The following is a 21,024-nucleotide window of genomic DNA, read 5'->3' on the forward strand; positions in this document are numbered from 1 at the left end:
GATTATCAGCACCCACTGGCATGTCTCAGTTTTGTCTTATGTTGATCCACGTCATGTAAGTATATGTGTAATACATAGAAATAGCAAGGTAGAACTTAGTTTTAATTACTGTATGACTTATATTAGTATTTGCCTCATGCTTTTTATTTAACTAATGACTCACAGATGCTCCTTTTCATGTTATTTGAATTTTAGAAATTTATCTATGCCATCTTTCACTTCTAAGTGCAATCATCTGCTTGTGTCATGCCTCTTGCCATGTTCCACTCAGTAGATGTCAAAAATTAGTCTCTTGCTTCTCTAGTTCTTTTAATTGTGATGTTAGGGTGTCAATTTTAGATCTTTCCTGCTTTCTCCTGTGGGCATTTAGTGCTATAAATTTCTCTCTACACACTGCTTTGAATGTGTCCTAGAGATTCTGGTATGTTGTGTCTTTGTTCTCATTGGTTTCAAAGAACATCTTTATTTCTGCCTTCATTTTGTTATGTACCCAGTAGTCATTCAGGAGCAGGTTGTTCAGTTTCCATGTAATTGAGCAGTTTTGAGTGAGTTTCTTAATCCTGAGTTCTAGTTTGATTGCACTGTGGTCTGAGAGACAGTTCATTATAATTTCTGTTCTTTTACATTTGCTGAGGAGTGCTTTACTTCCAAGTATGTGGTCAATTTTGGAATAGGTGTGGTGTGGTGCTGAAAAGAATGTATATTCTGTTGATTTGGGGTGGAGAGTTCTGTAGATGTCTATTAGGTCCACTTGGTGCAGAGCTGAGTTCAATTCCTGGATATCCTTGTTAACTTTCTGTCTAATGTTGACAGTGGGGTGTTAAAGTCTCCCATTATTATTGTGTGGGAGTCTAAGTCACTTTGTAGGTCACTAAGGACTTGCTTTATGAATCTGGGTGCTCCTGTACTGGGTGCATATATATTTAGGATAGTTAGTTCTTCTTGTTGAATTGATCCCTTTACCATTATGTAATGGCCTTCTTTGTCTCTTTTGATCTTTGTTGGTTTAAAGTCTGTTTTATCTGAGACTAGGATTGCAACCCCTGCCTTTTTTTGTTTTCCATTTGCTTGGTAGATCTTCCTCCAGCCCTTTATTTTGAGCCTATGTGTGTCTCTGCACATGAGATGGGTTTCCTGAATACAGCACACTGATGGGCTTGACTCTTTATCCAATTTGCCAGTCTGTGCCTTTTAATTGGAGCATTTAGCCCATTTGCATTTAAGGTTAGTATTGTTATGTGTGAATTTGATCCTGTCATGATGATGTTAGTTGGTTATTTTGCTGGTTAGTTGATGCAGTTTCTTCCTAGCCTTGGTGGTCTTTACAATTTGGCAAGAGCAAACACATTCAAAAGCTAGCAGAAGGCAAGAAATAACTGAGATCAGAGCAGAACTGAAGGAAATAGAGACATAAAAAACCCTTCGAAAAATCAATGAATCCAGGAGCTGGTTTTTTGAAAAGACCAACAAAATTGACAGACCGCTAGCAAGACTAATAAAGAAAAGAGAGAAGAATCAAATGACGCAATAAAAAATGATAAAAGTGATATCACCACTGATCCCACAGAAATACAAACTACCATCAGAGAATACTATAAACATCTCTATGCAAATAAACTAGAAAATCTAGAAGAAATGGATAAATTCCTCAACACATACACTCTCCCAAGACTAAACCAGGAAGAAGTTGAATCTCTGAATAGACCAACAACAGGCTTTGAAATTGAGGCAATAACTAATAGCTTACCAACCAAAAAAAGTCCAGGACCAGATGGATTCACAGCCGAATCCTACCAGAGGTACAAGGAGAAGCTGGTGCCATTCCTTCTGAAACTATTCCAATCAATAGAAAAAGAGGGAATCCTCCCTAACTCATTTTATGAGGCCAGCATCATCCTGATACCAAAGCCTGGCAGAGACACAACAAAAAAAGAGAATTTTACACCAAGATCCTTGATGAACATTGATGCAAAAATCCTCAATAAAATACGGGCAAAACCGAATCCAGCAACACGTCAAAAAGCTTATCCACCATGATCAAGTGGGCTTCATCCCTGGGATGCAAGGCTGGTTCAACATATGAAAATCAATAAACATAATCCAGCATATAAATAGAACCAAAGACAAAACCCACATGATTATTTCAATAGATGCAGAAAAGGCCTTTGACAAAATTCAACAATGCTTCATGCTAAAAACTCTCAATAAATTAGGTATTGATGGGACGTATCTCAAAATAATAAGAGCTATCTATGACAAACCCACAGCCAATATCATACTGAATGGGCAAAAACTGGAAGCATTCCCTTTGAAAACTGGCACAAGACAGGGATGCCCTCTCTCACCACTCCTATTCAACATAGTGTTGGAAGTTCTGGCCAGGGCAATCAGGCTGGAGAAGGAAATAAAGGGCATTCAATTAGGAAAAGAGGAAGTCAAATTGTCCCTGTTTGCAGACGACATGATTGTATATCTAGAAAACCCCATTGTCTCAGCCCCAAATCTCCTTAAGCTGATAAGCAACTTCAGCAAAGTCTCAGGATACAAAATCAATGTGCAAAAATCACAAGCATTCTTATACACCAACAACAGACAAACAGAGAGCCAAATCATGAATGAACTCCCATTCACAATTGCTTCAAAGAGAATAAAATACCTAGGAATCCAACTTACAAGGGATGTGGAGGACATCTTCAAGGAGAACTACAAACTACTGCTCAGTGAAATAAAAGAGGATACAAACAAATGGAAGAACATTCCATGCTCATGGTTAGGAAGAATCAATATCGTGAAAATGGCCATACTGCCCAAGGTAATTTATAGATTCAATGCCATCCCCATCAAGCTACCAATGACTTTCTTCACAAATTGGAAAAAACTACTTTAAAGTTCATAAGGAACCAAAAAAGAGTCCGCATTGCCAAGTCAATCCTAAGCCAAAAGAACAAAGCTGGAGGCATCACGCTACCTGACTTCACACTATACTACAAGGCTACAGTAACCAAAACAGCATGGTACTGGTACCAAAACAGAGATATAGACCAATGGAACAGGACAGAGTCCTCAGAAATAATGCCACATATCTACAACTATCTGATCTTTGACAAACCTGACAAAAACAAGCAATGGGGAAAGGATTTCCTATTTAATAAATGGCGCTGGGAAAACTGGCTAGCCATATGTAGAAAGCTGAAACTGGATCCCTTCCTTACACCTTATACAAAAATTAATTCAAGATGGATTAAAGACTTACATGTTAGACCTAAAACCATAAAAACCCTAGAAGAAAACCTAGGCAATACCATTCAGGACATAGGCATGGGCAAGCTCTTCACATCTAAAACACCAAAAGCAATGGCAACAAAAGCCAAAATTGACAAATGGGATCTAATTAAACTGAAGAGTTTCTGCACAGCAAAAGAAACCACCGAGTGAACAGGCAACCTACAGAATGGGAGAAAATTTTTGCAACCTACTCATCTGACAAAGGGCTAATATCCAGAATCTACAATGAACTCAAACAAATTTACAAGAAAAAAAAAAAACAACCCCCTCAAAAAGTAGGCGAAGGATATGAACAGACACTTCTCAAAAGAAGACATTTATGCAGCCAAAAAGCACATGAAAAAATGCTCATCATCACTGGCCATCAGAGAAATGCTAATCAAAACCACAATGAGATACCACCTCACACCAGTTAGAATGGCGACCATTAAAAAGTCAGGAAACAACAGGTGCTGGAGAGGATGTGGAGAAATAGGAACACTTTTACACTGTTGGTGGGACTGTAAACTAGTTCAACCATTGTGGAAGTTGGTGTGGTGATTCCTCAGGGATCTAGAACTAGAAATACCATTTGACCCAGCCATCCCATTACTGGGTATATACCCAAAGGACTATAAACCATGCTGCTATAAAGACACATGCACACATATGTTTATTGCGGCATTATTCACAATAGCAAAGACTTGGAACCAACCCAAATGTCCAACAATGATAGACTGGATCAAGAAAATGTGGCACATATACACCATGGAATACTATGCAGCCATAAAAAATGATGAGTTCCTGTCCTTTGCAGGGACATGGATGAAGCTGGAAACCATCATTCTCAGCAAACTATCGCAAGGACAAAAAACCAAACACCACATATTCTCACTCATAGGTGGGAACTGAACAATGAGAACACATGGAAACAGGAAGGGGAACATCACACACCGGGGACTGTTGTGGGGTGGCAGGAGTGGGGAGGGATAGCATTAGGAGATATACCTAATGACTAGGTAATTAACTAGATAATGACTAATTAACTAGGTAATTAACTACATAATGACTAGTTAATGGGTGCAGCACACCAACATGGCACATGTATACATATGTAACAAACCTGCACATTGTGCACATGTACCCTGAAACTTAAAGTATAATAATAATAAAAAAAGGAAAAAAAATTAGGCTCACAATCAACAAGCTGTATTGTACTTTTAAATACATTTTATAATCATAAACGTATTTTTTTTCTGAGCACCTACTTGGTGAAAAGTTTTAGAATTTAATTACTCTGTCATCTAACCAAGGAAGCTTTCAATAAAAATATAGACACTTAAGGAGAAGTTAGGCATCACCATGCTTCTTCTTTCTGGGGAAACAAGATGTTATTTGGTCAAAGATTTTTAAATTGACCCTAAGCTTCTTCAATAATTTGTAAATACCCAGTTGCAAAGAGAATGTATAAATGTCTATCTAACTCTGAGAAGCTTGGTGTCATAGGGAAAATGCTAGTTTCTCTCTTGCTGCATTCTAAGGCAGAGCGCAATGATGGCCAAAGGGAATCTGGCTGTAGCCCAAACCCATTTCTCTAACTTCCAAACCAGAGAGGACACACTCTGCTTCCAATAGCCCATCCAACAATGATGGAACCATGGCTGATGGGAATTATCTCAAACTCATCAGGAATGAACACACACTTGCTAATGACTAACTTCCTTCCCCTCCATGTGTCCCTGCAGAGGAAGTAGGCAAGAGAGAGCAAGACCCTTGGCTCAACTTCAGCCTTTTCCCCTTTTTCCTTTCCCAAATACCCTCTCCTCTCACTCCATTAGCATTCTTGATTCTTGAATTCCCATCAAGTTTTCAGGGGAAGGGGAAATACTATTTCTTGCACTTTTTGTTGGCGAAGAAACTGATGCTATCTGCCTTTCATTGTTCTACCCAGCATCCGGTTTGGACTTGACTGAGGGCAGTGATGAAGGTGAACATCCAGTTGTGTCCCATGTCCTTTGAACAACTGTCTTTACACAGACAAACCATTTTGGAGACTGTTTATGCTTACTTGAAGTATCAGTAGCAAACTCACTGCATTACCCCCAGTGAGGGCCACTGATGGCATTCAAAAAGCTGCAAAAACAAAAACAAAAATCAAACTCATAATTAAAAAACCCACAATGTCCTCAATATATTGATTAAACTTTCTGTATGACTATAGACATGGAGGAGAAGAAATCAACAGAGAGAGAGAAATAGGCTCTAGAAATAGGCTCTGCTTTCCCAACAGCAACAATGGTTGTGCCTTATCATGTGAATAACAACATACTAGAGTTGAACCATCATACTATTGGTATATAGTAGGTGATCAATAAAATAGTTGTGAATATCAGTACCATATTTGCAGTATACTTGCCTTTCTAGGTAACTGGATCTAAAGGATAAATAAAGTACATCTAACTTAGAACTGAGGAGAGGTAAATTGTACTCTTTAGGTTATGGAAATATTTTTAAATAAACTCTTTCTTTTGGAATTATCTTTAACTTACAAAATAATTAGCTGAGTACAGAGAGTTCCATATATTTCTAACTCAGTTTCCCCTAATGTTACCAGCATATATTAGCACGGTTTATTTGTCAAAACTAAGAAACCAACATTGGTACTTTACTATAATTCTAGATTTTATTTAACTTTATTTTAATTTCACTAGTTTTCCCATTTTTTTGTTTTGTTTTGGGATCAAATCCAGGCTACCACACTGCATTTTGTCACCATCTCTCCATAGACAACTCTGGTTAGTGACAGTTATTTAGTCTTACTTTGTTTTTCATAATCTTGACCATTTTGAGGAATAATGGTAAGATGTTTTACAGAATACCCCTCAATTTGGGTTTGTTTGATTTTCCTTATGGTTTGACTGGGGTTTTGAATTTTTGGATAGACGACCACAAAGTTACATGATATCCACATGATATCACTGATGATGTTAACCTTTATCACTTGGTTAAGGTACTGTCTGCCAGGTTTCTCCACTGTACAGTTATTATTTTTTTCCTTTTATGGAATAGCTTCTAGTTTGGATATACTATAATTTCATTTAGCAAGTCTTTTTATATAGATCAGGAAATGATTCTTTATTGTGAAGTTAAAAAGAAAAAAAAAAAGAAAGAAATGTCTTGCTGGAATCCTGGAGAAAGTTTCGTCAGTACTTGACTTTTGGTATCAAAATCACCCAATCCTTGTGGAATTTGAAAGAGGTTAAGATTGTAGCTGAGAGTCTAATCCATGCAACTTCTCTCTAAGCTCTTGTCATGAGCACAGGGTCTGCACACCATCTTCCATGGGCACTGAAGTTAACAGAGAAATCCTTCCACCCCCACCCAGACCTTTTCCATGTTCTTCTCTTTACCATTTCTCATCGTCTCTCTCTAACCTTCCATTGTGCCCTCTGACAGGCAAGGCCCCATCTCCCCATGTTGTGTCCTCCTTCACGGATCGTCAGTTACTTCTGTGTCTAGTTCCTAACCTTCATAAAGGACAGAAGTGGGCGGGGGTTATCAGATGCTGAGACTGTGGGAAAGAGAGGAAGGTTGCCCTCCTTTTGGCCTGCTCTCTGGATGAAGTATCTACAATACAACTAGACCTTTCACAATGTGGAAATTACAACTTCTGCTAGCATATCTCCTAATTTCACGATGTTTGAAGAGGATTTGCCTTCTTATCCATCTTGAATTACTATGTAATTCTATTTCTATTAATGCAGTATTGATAAACCACTTTCCAAAACTGGAGGACAGAGGTTATAGGGGTTAAAATGAATCCTTCCATTTTACATAGGTCTTGGGTTAAATATCATTGTAAAAATATATTTATTTATTTTTAGTTTTTGAGATAGACTCTCACTCTGTCACCCAGACTGGAGTTCAGTGGCACAATCCCGACTCACTGCAACCTCTGCCTCCTGAGTTCAAGCCATCCTCCCACCTCAGCCTCCTGAGCAACTGGAATTACAGGCGTGCACCACCACTCCCAGCTAATTTTTGTATTTTTAGTAGAGACGGGGTTTTACCATATTGGACAGGCTGGTCTCAAACTCCTGACCTCAAGGGATACACCAGCCTTGGCCTCCCAAAGTGCTGGGTTTACAGGAGTGAGCCACCACACCTGGCCAAAGTATCTTAATTTTATTTTTAAGAAAAATCCAGGAATAGCAGGAGTTCAGGTTTCTGCTTAAGCTGTGTTGTCTTCTGTGGTTCAGATATATCTGTGTCTGTCTGTCCCACTGTATGGGTGACTCCTTCAGGGTTTTCCTTGTATGAGGGGTCAGTTTTCATCATAGTCTTGGGGAAGGGGGACCTTAGTTCAAAGAGGAGAACTTCTACTCTCAAGGAGATAAAATTTGGAAAAAATAACTTCAGCAGTTAGTGATTTTGCAGTTTCAGTAATCAATACATAAATTATTAAAAAGTATAAACTTGCCAACATTTGAATTGATGATTTAAAAGATAAAGTTGATGAAATGTGTCATAAAAGAAAGTAGAAATACGTAGTTATAGATTCAAAAGGAAAGATAAGAGTTTTGAAGACAGTGCCAGGAGATTAGACTCATTGAATTAACAGGAAGAAAAAAGGAAAGATGAAGGAAAAGTAATATTTCAAAAAGAACTATAAGACAATGTTTTTGAGTGGCAGAAAGATAAATATACTGTTTTGGGTTTCTTTCTAGGTATCAAAAAATTACTGGGAAAAAATGTGAACTTTTGAAATTCCAAAATCCTAAGTTACATACAAATGCTTAAAGCTTCCAGTTATAAAAAAACTGTTCACATATCAGAGTTAACCTGTTTAGCCTCAGATTTGCCTCCAATACATGGACGCTATTCCGCAACATGTATAGACTTTTGAGAGGAAAGGCCTGCAATGTCAAATACTACACATGCATAAAATATTATGCACCTATTGCTGAAACAACCATAAGGTGAGAATAGTCTCAGTGAATACAATCCATGTTTATTATTTGGAAAAATATCTGTGAACTCTAAATAAATTTCAGTGCAATAAGACTAGAAACCTCAATATATTGGAAGATATAAAAGGGGAAATAACAACAATGAATAAAAGATGGATAAAACAATAGATGGACACAATTTCTATGCTTATATACATATCATATGTAATTGAATGATGATAATGTTACTGTGAACTTATAAGCACAGAGTGAGTCTTTTTGGAAGAGGAAACATGTGTAGCAAGAGAAATCCTTTCAATAGACTGCCCCCCACAAAGAAAACAAAAACTAACAAAAAAACCCCAACTTTTTCAACAAAATTAAGTGGCAGGTGTGGGAGAAGGGGGGGAATAATAAAGAACAAAAAAAAACATATAATAATATGCCACCACAATGACATACGTGAGATCCAAATAATTAAATTGTTAAATGTAGGTTCACGTGTTATTAATTTATTAAAACATATAATACATTATTTTTAGGAGATCTGTACGGTCTAAAATCACAAAAGATAGTGTAAAGTTACAAAAGTACACAACTGAAAGATACTTGAACTGAAAAGTCCCAAAGGATCACGAGGTGGTCAAATCCTAACCACAGCCCACTTCTTATAAAGAATAAGAGCTTTTACCTAACCCTGTTTGAGAACTGGAGCTGGGCAGAGGTGAGGAGCCATTTACTAATTGCATTTTCTCCAAATTCAGGTTTGACAGGGGTTACTGCAACTTCTAAGATCTCATATTGAGGTAAAAAGTGAAGGCATTCTAAACATTTATTTCAGTGGGACGGGGGAGTGGCTATGTAAAGTGTCAGTGGGAAAAATACAGGTTTAATTGTGACAGTTAAGAAGTGGAAGTTACTATTAGACTAAAAATGCAATAGAGCTTGTAAATTACCAGGAGATTACCAACAGTGAATGAAGAAAAATTTCATTGTTGTTTATTATTAGACAAAAATCTAATGATGCATTGGACAATATTAATATCAGAACAAAGGGAAATCAAGGTCATCGGAACTAAACAAGATAAAGAGGAATATTATGTAATAATAAAATTTAACAGTCCATAAGAGACTTACAAATGATGTACATCTTTATGTAGCCAATAACACTGCAGAAAAATGTAAGAATTGAGTTAGACATCGAAAGCTATGGTAACTTGTTAAAATAAAATTTCATTGGAAAATTTCAGTGCAACTATTTCAGAATATAAAATCAATGAGGACACAAATAGAATATTTAAACAATATAATCAATAAACACAATTTAATAGATTTGTATGCAATGTACTATCTTAAAATATGAATATATATCCTTTTAATGTCCTTGGAACACTATAAAACAACACTAATACACTTAGATACAAAAAATTTTAATATCTATCCAAAGGAGATATTTTATAGGCCTCACTTTTGATCATAGCTTTCTCTCCCCCAAGATTAAAATCAATAACAAATAAAGCCTACGCCTGAAAAACATAACTAGCTCATTTCTATTTAAAAATGCTTTTCTAACAATACGTGATTAAAGAGGTGAAAATATAAGTCACAAATTATATTTAAAGGATGAATGGGAAAAATAAACCCTCATAAAAAAAACCAATGGGTCACAGTCAAAGCTATCTATTTTCACAGGAAAAAAATAAATTTCCAAAAGAAATATTTTCAGGGTTAATTAATATATTTTCTGAGGAAAATATGTAGCCTGAACCGCATTTACAAAATTATTGTTAAAAGAGGAAGCCTTAAAATAGATTAAAAAAAAAAACCCTTGATTTCAAGTATACAAGGTGTAAGAAACAATGAACAGTTTACAAAAAGAGTTACCTAAAGTCAAAGTAAAGTGTTAGGAAATGATTTGTGATGGGGAAAAATGGATGAAGTGGTCAAGAAAGCCCTTTCTAAAGAACTAACATTCACAGAAAATTAAAGGAACTGAGAACATAAGTCAAGTGAAAATCTAGCTATTTATGGGACTTCTCTTTGTGGTACCTGGGATTACTTATTTTTGGTTCATATTGAGGTAGCCAAGAAGGCTTAGGTAGGTAACTAGAAGAAACAAAATCATTTCCTTTCTTCATTGTTTTATAACAGTGAACCTATCTTTACAGCTTCTTATGATTATGTAGTTAGTATATTTTTATTATAAAAATCAAGAGGAAATATTAAAAAATAAATGTAATTGTCCCTTGAAATTCTGCTGTATGAAGAAAACCAAAATCAATGTTACAGATCATCTGTTCATGCACCTCTTCATGTATGTGTATATATGTATATACAAATATTATTTTGTTTCTTATTGTACATATTTTAATGCCATGTTTTATTTTTTTCAATGTTTGATATTTATCTTCTGCTTTCCCTCTTCTGCCTCAGATAACTAAGATTGGCCACATACTGCTACTCTTTCATAGCTTATTCAATGCCCAAATGATCAAGTCACTGTGACTGTAGCTTTAACTGTTGACACAGATTTAGATGATAACATGGATATAGACAGCAAAATTGTCATCATTATTTTGTTTTAAAAAATGATCACAATCATAATGCTTCTTTACATCTTGTTTTTCTCCTTTCCTCATAGACTGTGGCAATCTTTCCAAGTAATTTGGTCTGAACCAAATGTAGTCTGTTAGTAGTAAATAATAATCCCTGATATGAATGGACCATAATCTATCCAATCTGTATATTTCTGAATAGTATTCACTTTTCCATTCTAGTTTTTGTTACTGTCAAAAATCCTGCAATAAATATTTCCATGTATGTATTTTTATATTTTGCTATTTTTATTTATATAAATTTGGTTCTGAGGAGTGAGATCAATGAGTTGAAGAATATGTATATTTTTAACTTTTAATGATCCTTTCAAATTGCTTTCCAAAAAAGGTTCATTACTAACTCACGTGGACAGCAACAATGTCTGAGCTCCATGCTATCTACATCCTTATCAGCAATAACCATTTTTTTCTCATCTGATAAGTATGAAAGACTACCTTGACATTATTTTTATCTGCATTTTTCCAACAAAAAGGTTGCATGCCTATTCTTTTGCTTCCGTTGGTCTTTTATGTTTGTAATTGTAGGAGCTCTCTAATCGTACATTTTTCCCATTTTTTCCTGGTGGTATGTATGTGTTTTTCTTGTCAATTTATCAATAATATTATTGATAATAGTATTGTAATGTAAAAATGTTATTATTAATAACAATGTTATTGATAATAGTTATCAATAATATTATTTTAAATGTATTGTGACCTTTAGTCTAGTATGTGTAGCATGTATCCTGTGTTTCAGTATTGATTTTAAAAATATTTAAATAAACAAAAGTTTAATTTTCATATATTCAATTATCTCTGCTTTTTCCATTACACTTTTGGGTTTATTGTTTTGGTTATAAAGATTTCACCATCCTTTGGCTTTAACATTTCTCCTGACATGTTACATAGTTATAATTTTTAAAAATATTTGTTTTTATTACAGTTATGGTATTTTTAAATACGACATGAAGTAGATATCTAACTATCTCTGTTTTTGATAGAAAACCAGTTGTGCTGGCATCACTTATTAAATTTCCACTAAATTGAAATACCATTTATTTAATTTATTTAGTTGTCATATATATTTTAGAATCAGATTCTGGGCACTGTATTCTGTTTCTCTGGTCTGTTTTATTTTTTATGCTAATACAAACTGTTTTCATTACAGAGACATTATCATATCTTTTATTATTTGGCCAAGCAAGCTCTTCCAATTCTTCAGAACCTGAAGCTGAACATAAGTGTTGCCCTCATTCTAATTTTACATATTTTGCTTTTCCAGTGGGATTGTATGGTACCCAACCTTTCTGTAAGATCATTTTTGCTTAAAAACCTCAAGTGGTTTATGCATTCCTAGCTGAACTCTGAGGGATGCAGAGTATATCAAGGCAGCTAAATATTTTATTAATATATACATCTAGCTGGGCAGAGATATTTAGAATAATTAATTTTCAAGAATATCATTTTTAATAGCAACAAGGAATATAAAATGTCTAAGAATAAATTTAACAAAACATGTTGAAGACATTTATGGCAGATTTTCATAAAAATACATAATAAAAACATTTGATATATTAAAATTGAAATTGACTGCATAATTAACAGCATGAAAATAAATGACAAGCCACAGACTGGACAAGGAACTTGGCCAATCAAATAACCTACAATGTTTTAGTATCTAAAATATATAAAGCATTCTTGCAAATCCAAAATTAAAAATGCAAATAAACTAGTAGAAAAGTGGCAAAAGCCAAAAAGGACATAAAAAGATCATAAATTTCACAATGAATAAAGGATGTGCAAATTAAAACCACAGTGAGGTATCTTTTTATCCATCATATTTGAATATTTTATTTTTTAATTCACAGTACCATGTTAGTAAGCAAATGCAACTAAAGGGACTTTAAGGGTCTATTTATTGATAACAGTAATAGAGATATGCACCATGAAATTATAGAAATCCTAAATTTGTATTCACCTAATAATATGACCTCAAAATATATGGGTAAAAGTTGACATTACTAAATGGAGATATGGGCAAATTGATAATCATAGTTGTAAATTTTAATACACTTTTCTCAGTAACTAATGATTCAAGCAGACAAAAATAACACTAAGGACATAGAAAGTTGAACACCAGATGAACCAACCTGAACTAACAGTCATTTGTAGAACACTACCTGTAGCAACTACAAAAAGGCATTCTTATCAACTGCACATATAATATTTAACAAAACAGACCATATTCTTGCCTATAAAGTAAGTCTTAACAAATTTCAAAGGACTAAAATCTTAGAGCATATCCTCTGTCAACAGTGGAATAAAGTTAGAGACCAATAACAGAAAGGTCACTAGAAAATCTCCGAATATTTTGAAACTAAGCAACACATCTCTAAATAGTCCTTGGGCCAAGAAATAAATCACAATTAAAATTATAAAATATTTTAAAGTAAACTCCAAAATAATATATCAAAACCATAGGATACATTCATAACAGTCCTCATAGAGAAAATTATTCCTCAAAATGCATATATTAAAAAAGAAAAAAAGGTTAACAATAAAAAAATCTCAGTTTTACCATAGAGTATTTAGGGAAAATATACAGCAAATTAAACCCACAGAAAGTAAAAAACTAAAAGAAGATATAAATGAAAGAGCAAATGATATGGTTTGGTTGTGTCCCCACCCAAATCTCATCTTGAACTGAAGTTCTCATAATTCCCATGTATCGTGGGAGGGACATGATGGGAGGTAATTTAATCATAAAGGCAGTTACCCTCATGCTTTTCTTATGATAGTGAGTGAGTCCTCACAAGATCTGATGGTTTTATAAGGGCCTTTCCCCCCCTTTTGCTCAGAACTTCTCCTTGCTGCCGCCATGTGAAGGAGAACGTGTTTGCTTCCCCTTCCACCGTGATTGTAAGTTTCCTGAGGCCTCCCCAGCTATGCCTAACTGTGAGTCAATTAAACCTCTTTTCTTAATAAATTACCCAGTCTTGGATATGTCTTTATTAGCAGCATGAAAACAGACTAATACAGTAAGCAAATGAACAAGATAAAAAATGAGAAAAGCTTTTTGTTACAGTGTGAAGAAACAAAATATCAACATCAAGATTCCTACAGTTCCAGTCATCAGAAGAATCATAACACTATATTAGAAACCAGCATATGCCAATAAATTTGCAAGTTTAAAAGAAATGAAAAAAAAGTTTGAAAAAAAGGAACTATCAATAATGACACAGGACAAAAAATCAGCAAATTGACATAACCCTATATCCATTAAAATAAGCTGAATCTATAATTTAAAACTTTTCCTTAAAAAATCTCCATGTCCAGATGACTTCACTAGGCATTTTTTTTCAAAACTGTTCAAAGAAGAAATAATATTAACACACAACATATACAACATGCAACAACAGAGAACAGAAAAATAATATTACCAAGCCACTCAATTTAGAAAATAACAATAACATTGATACCAAAACTTGTAAAGAATATTACAAAAATAAAAGAAATAAGGATCAACATTGTTCATGAATATAGATGTAAAAATCTAAACAAGATGATAGCATATGAATTTAATGCCAAACGAGAAAAAGAAGGATACTAACTCACTTTTTTAGATATAATTAGCTTATTTAAAAAGAGGGAGATGGAGATTATTTATGATAGAAGAGTTCAGAACTTCAGTGAAATGGGCATCTTTATGTTGATACCACTTCAGTAGTGATTTATTTCTGTCTACATTCCTTCCAAGAATGTCACCATCTCTAAATAAGAATAATCCTTGTCATCTATAACTACTTTGTTGCCTCCATATTCTGGGAGACAAATTTTATCTCCAAATTTCAGACTAATTGGTTGTATCTCTCCACCCTTTCCTTTACAGCCAGACCTAACTACCACTACTGTTGCTTGCAATACTTATCCTTGAGATTTTTTTGGGAAGCATAATACCTCCTTTGGTTACAGTTTTGGCTGCAGTACTTTCAACCAATACTCAGTCAGAAAGCAAAAATATATATATATAAAAAAAAACGTTCTAAATGTTTGTCTGCCATGACTCCTGTTGCTCTTGTGCTGCTGTTGCATGGAAAGCCTAATTCAATTTGCTGAGAGGTACCTTGGAAAAAAGTCTACGGTTAGTGGTAAAATATTAGTGGTTTACTTCTGAGATAATAAACAAAATAAGAATATCCATCATCATCACTTCAATTCAACATTGCATGTTCTAGCCAGTGGAATGAAGCAAGTAAAATAAATAAATCTGTGAACGTTGGGGAAAAAAATCATGATTATTCATAGGAAACATGTCTGTATATATAGAAAAATGAAAGACTCAAAAAATTAATGGAAGTAAGGAGTGAATTTAGCAAGTTCACTGGATATAGGGTCCATATACAAAATAAATTTTGTTTTCATAAGCTAGAACATGCAAGTAGAATATTAAATTTTAAAAGTATTATTTCAATAGCACCAAATTCAGACATATTGCTGTCTAAATCTAACAAAAGATATGCAAGATCTCTACTTTGAAAACTATACAACATTGTTCAATGAACCTAGAAAAGACCTATGCTCTTAAATTGAAGGGCTTAATATTGTTAAGATGTCAATTCTCTTCAAATTGGTCTATACGCTCAATGCGCTCAATAAAAAGTCCAGTTTTTTTGGAAATTGACAAAGTGATTTTAGTGCATCTATGTCTGTGTGTGTGTGTACACACACACTGGACTAAGGCAATCTTAAATAAGAAAAATAAAATTGGATGACCATATATCAAGATTTAACATAAAGTTTCAGAAATGAATATACTCTGCTCTTAGCAAAGGATAAACGTTATTAGTCCACTCTCACACTGCTATGAAGAAATATCCAAGACTGGGTAATTTATAAAGAAAAGAGGTTTAATTGACTCAGTTCCACATGGCTGGGGAGGACTCAGGAAACTTACAATCATGGCAGAAGTCACCTCTTCACAGGGCAGCAGGAGAGCAGAATGAGTGCAAGCAGGCAAAATGCCAGACGCTTATAAAACCATCAGATCTCGTGAGAATTTACTATCACAAGAACAGCATGGGGGAATCCACCCCCATGATCCAATCACTTCCCACCCTGGTCCCTCCCATGACACGTGGGGATTATGGGAACTACAATTCAAGATGAGATTTGGGTGGGGACATAGCCAAAACATATCAATAAATACATAGAAAAATAAATAGAAGACCCAGACCCCCCCCCCACCCAATACCTCGCAGAATCCACGCATTTATGGTCTCCCCAGCAACGAAAAAACAAAGTATCATTTTAGTGGGGAAAGTACAATCATTTTAATAAATATGCAGGATCTATGCTATATCTCTTTGGAACAATGAGAATTGACCCTTACCTCCCACATTTAATTTGAGATGAATCATAGAATCCAATGTTCAGGGAAAAACAATGCAGATTCTAGAAGAAAATACCTTCAGAAATTTAGAGTAGGCCAGAGTTTTTCAATCTCATCACTATTGATAGTTGAGACCAGATAATTGTTTGTTATGGGAGTTATCCTATGCACTGTGGGATGTTTAGCAGCAACCCTCTATTGACTAGATGCCACCAGCATCCAGTAGCTAAAATTAAAAAGGCTGACAATAATACATTTCAAGGATGTAGAACAACTGGGTTTCATAATTACTCCTTGGGAGCAACAAAAAACTCTTGAGAAGTACCTGTTAAAGCTACATATTACTTATAATTTATGCTCTATGAACAACCAATTTCTCTTTCAAATATATACACATACACATATATATATTTGTGTCTTACATATATAACATATATGTATATATTATATACATATCTATACACACAGAGAGAGGTAAATCTGTGTTCATATCCAACAATGGCATCTTTATAGAAGCATTATTTATAATAGCCCCAAACTGGAAACAACCCAAAGTGGAGAATATACATTAACAATGGAATATTACACAGCAATGAAAATAAATTATGGCTATATGCAAAGCAAACTGCATCTTACAGACTTAAGGTTGAGTTAAAAAAGGCAAATATGAATGATGACAGTTGCATGAAGTTGAAAAACAGTCAAAACTTATCTGTGGTGATAGAGGCCATAATAGGTTAACTAATGAAGAGAACATAAGACATTCTGCAAGGGTACTGGAATGTTCTAAATCTTGATCTAGATAATAACTTCATCTATATCTATACAAATACAGATATAGATATGAGTATTAAACTTCACTTTTGGATAGAGTTTATCTCAGAAATCTGGAGAATGTAGGTAAAGAAAGTGGAATATGATCAAGAAGACACATCAACTGAGATTGCATTAAAGATATATGGAAATTTGGTGAGATTTGCTCTGTTTTAAATACTAACCCTTTCTTTCTAATAATGTTACATCTTTCCATTTCTTTAACTGGTATGCCCTTCATTAAGATTTTATGGTTTTATTAGTGAGTCAAGTACCTTCATTTTTCAATTTATTCCTAAGTAGTAAGGAATTTTGTCGCTTGTGTGAGTAGGGCATTCTCCCCATTCCCATTTATAGCTGTTTTTTGCAATTAGATACTTAAGGAAGCTCTGGATGTTTCTTTATATATGTACACAGAATGTACAAAACATGCATTACTATTGTACCTTGTTAGTTCTAGAAGTGCGTGTTTGTTTATTTGGTTATTTATTAGAGCTTCTTGGTTTATATTGGTATATAAGCATAAAAATCAATTGTCTATAAAAATAACTGACTTTCTATTATTTTTCAGTTAGCCAGGGTGTAAAGAAAGTAGCAATTGTTGCTCAAAGTATTCTTGAGCCCAACATGATTCATCACTTAATTCTGAAATGTCACTGTAATCTCATTTCAATATGAGGAAATCCGTACAGTGTCTCAGAGGCGCCTGTTCTCCATCACAAGGAGACGACTCACACAGAGATCAGGAATGCATTTTCTCTAATTGATTTTCCTTCTAGATGTGCATGCCAGTTCTGTCACTTTCTAGTTCTGACCATGAACAAGTTATTTGGCCTCCTTAAGGCTTAGTTTTCACATCTTTAAAATGGAGAAATAAGTTTTACTTGAATGGCTCTTTCAAAGGTCAAATAAAATATTTAATGAAAATAAAAAGCTTAATGGAGTGACTGACACATAGAAAGGACTCAGTAATTATTAGCTAGTAATAGTTATATCTTATACATGGTGTTTATACCTAAGACAGTGCAAAAGCTTCATGTTTCAGAATCAGCTACAAATCCAAATTGTACCTTTCTCCTGAGAACGTAAGTTATTCTGTCGTGTTACCCATTGCTGTCACAGAGCGTGGTTCCTAGAAACAACTGGAAGCCATCTGCAGTGAGTTTGGGCAACCTCATGGTTGTGTTGAGTGGTCTGAACCCACAGCTCAGGCATCTGACAGCTGCGGTATTCATGCCTCACTTTTCTGCCTGACTCTTGCTCTTGGTGAAAGCAGTTACTGCACCACCACTCTCTGGACTTTTTCCGTTGCATCGTCCTTTTGTCTTTTCAATATGGAACTGAGATTCTGTGAACAACAGGGCCACTTTACAGCCTATAGGCTGCACTCTGCGTGGGGGACTGAGCATTCTGAGGCAGGTTCCTGCCCTCATCCCGTTCTGGTCCCATCTCATGATTGTTCCAGTGAAGAAGGTGTTGGGAGGTGCCCCATAAACCTTCCATATTTAGGGTCTTCTGAGCTGGCAGCCCACTGAAGACAAACATGGCCATGTGTCGATGGTTGTGGAAAGAGGATGCATATTGTCCAATTGACTGCCACCAGCATGGAGCATGGCATGCTGGCAGAAGCACAAGATCCAGAAGAGGATAGAAGGATCCCAGGTCTGGGGGAGACTAAACTGTTTCATCCTTTGCTAAGGGCTGGGGCCCTTCAGGATGCTCTGGGCTGTGAAGTCAGGGCAGGAGAACAAGACTGTGGAGGAAAATGTAGTCAGAAAAGACTGAGTCTCAGCCCACTTCTCATCTGTTTCATTCAAGCCTGAATCATGCCTCATCTCTCCTCATGCTCAGCAGATAACGTTGGATCAACTGTATGTTCATTTAAGTCTCCTCAGCGTTATTCCTTCTGATCCACCCGTATTTTTACCATCATCTCCTACCAACCTACAGGCAGCCTCCCTGACTAACATGGATCTCTGTTATGTTCTGTGCAATTTTTATTAATCCATCTTTGTTCTTCACATCTTTGTACTCCCCTTTTCTTCCAGTATGGTCAGTGTCTTCACCATCTCTGCCATCGAAGTTTAATTCCTATCTCTCCCTGGGGATCCCCTCTCCAGGGACTGCTATCCCAGTCTGCCTCTCAAAATTAAATTCTAAAGACCCCACAAAATTTTTGAGGATTTTTCCAATTGTCCTAAAAGGTTATAATCTTACCTTACAGGGAATTTCCACAGAACCACTCACATTACATTCACATTTGTAATACATTTATCTGCATTACTAGACTGGAACTTCCTGAGGTCAGACACTGGGGCTTAATTATTTTTGCATCTCTAGTACTGCAAAGGGTAGGTTGAACACATATTGGTATTTGAATAACAAAGAGGAACATTTATATGACGATGGTATATGGAAGGAGGACATGAAGAGGTGCTCAGCACCACTAGTTTATTAGGGCAATGCAAATTAAAACCACAATGATACACACTAAAATAGCTGAAATGAAAAAACTCTGACACTAGTGCTAGCACTTTTGCAGAGCACCTGGGACTCTTGTGAATTGCTGGCAGAAATGCGAAATCACACAGCCATTTTGTCAAACACTATGACAATTTCTGAAGAAGTTAACATACACTTACTGTATGACCCAGCAATTTATCTCCTAGATATTTATCTAAGAGAAATGAAAACTTACGTTTATCAAAAACGAACTAAACAAAAAATACCCCCATTCCTGTTACAGTGGCTTCATCCATAATTTTCAAAAATTAGAAACAACCCCGACGTCTTTCAACTGCAGAACTGATAAACAAGCTGTAGCAAGTCCATGCAATGGAATACTATTCAGCAATAAAGAAAACGAACTACTAACATGAATAACAGCTGGATGAATCTCAAATGCTTGAGGCTGAGTGAAAGAAGTACACTCGAACAGTTTCATATCACATAATTCTATTTAGATGACATTCTGCAAAAGGCAAAAATGATAGGAAGGAAAACAGATCAGAGGCTTCCAGGGGTTGAAGAAGGGGTACATTTTGGGGGTTTGATATTAATGTTTTGTATCTTGATATCAATGATGGTAAAATGTTTCTATATTTTCTAAAATTCATAAAACTGCATACCTAAAATAATTTTGTCTGTATGTAATAATATACTTTATATCCAATAAAATATAATGGAAAGAAAGTGGAAATAGTGAAACCTCTTTCTTATCATCAATGGGCCCTAGAGAATCAGCAACCTATCCCTAGCTGGCTCCCACAAACTCAGTACTTTACCCCCAGAAGTCACTGAGATGGTGAGGCTAGGATGTGACTATCACAATCTGTTCCTGGGTCCAAAGTTGAAGGTAGTAATGACTTAAAGTGTTTGATAAATGGGGAGAAAATAAAAGTGAGTAGTCCAGAGTTATCAAATAATTTATGTCCAGAACATGAACTCAAACATTTGACTGACATAAATTTTACTGAGTTTTCTTTACATTAATCCAACTCAGTAGGCCAATGGATAGAATTCAATAAAAATAATGTCTGTCAAAAGGCTGACATTATTTAATTTTAAAACAGAGTTAATCAGTCTTTACTTTGGGCTCTCCTAGCCCCCGTGTATACCCCTTGATTACAGTATTTATTAAAATGTATTTTAATTATGTTTATATCCCAGTCTTCCCCACCAGGACTTTGGGTTCCTTAGGGTCAGGGATTTTAAGTTACTAATATTTGCACTCCAGGTGCATCACGAAGCAAGTGCTCAATACATTTTTTGTTGTTGTTGAAAAAATGAAAGGATGAATGAGGGCTCATGGTTTCCACTACTACATATGTGACATGCCCATCCCCCCATTCTATCTTCTGCTTCTCCATAATTTGCCCACTGCCACACATCTCTAAATTCTGCAGACCACCCCCAAGCTGTCCTTCCTGTCTCATAGCTGCAGCAAAAGCCCTCTTAATGCCCACTCTGGTTCCTGTTCCTCTTACAATTCTGTATCCAGACATAGACATCTCAC

This window comes from Pan paniscus, chromosome 21, assembly GCF_029289425.2.
Source record: "Pan paniscus chromosome 21, NHGRI_mPanPan1-v2.0_pri, whole genome shotgun sequence".
Lineage (NCBI taxonomy): Eukaryota > Metazoa > Chordata > Mammalia > Primates > Hominidae > Pan > Pan paniscus.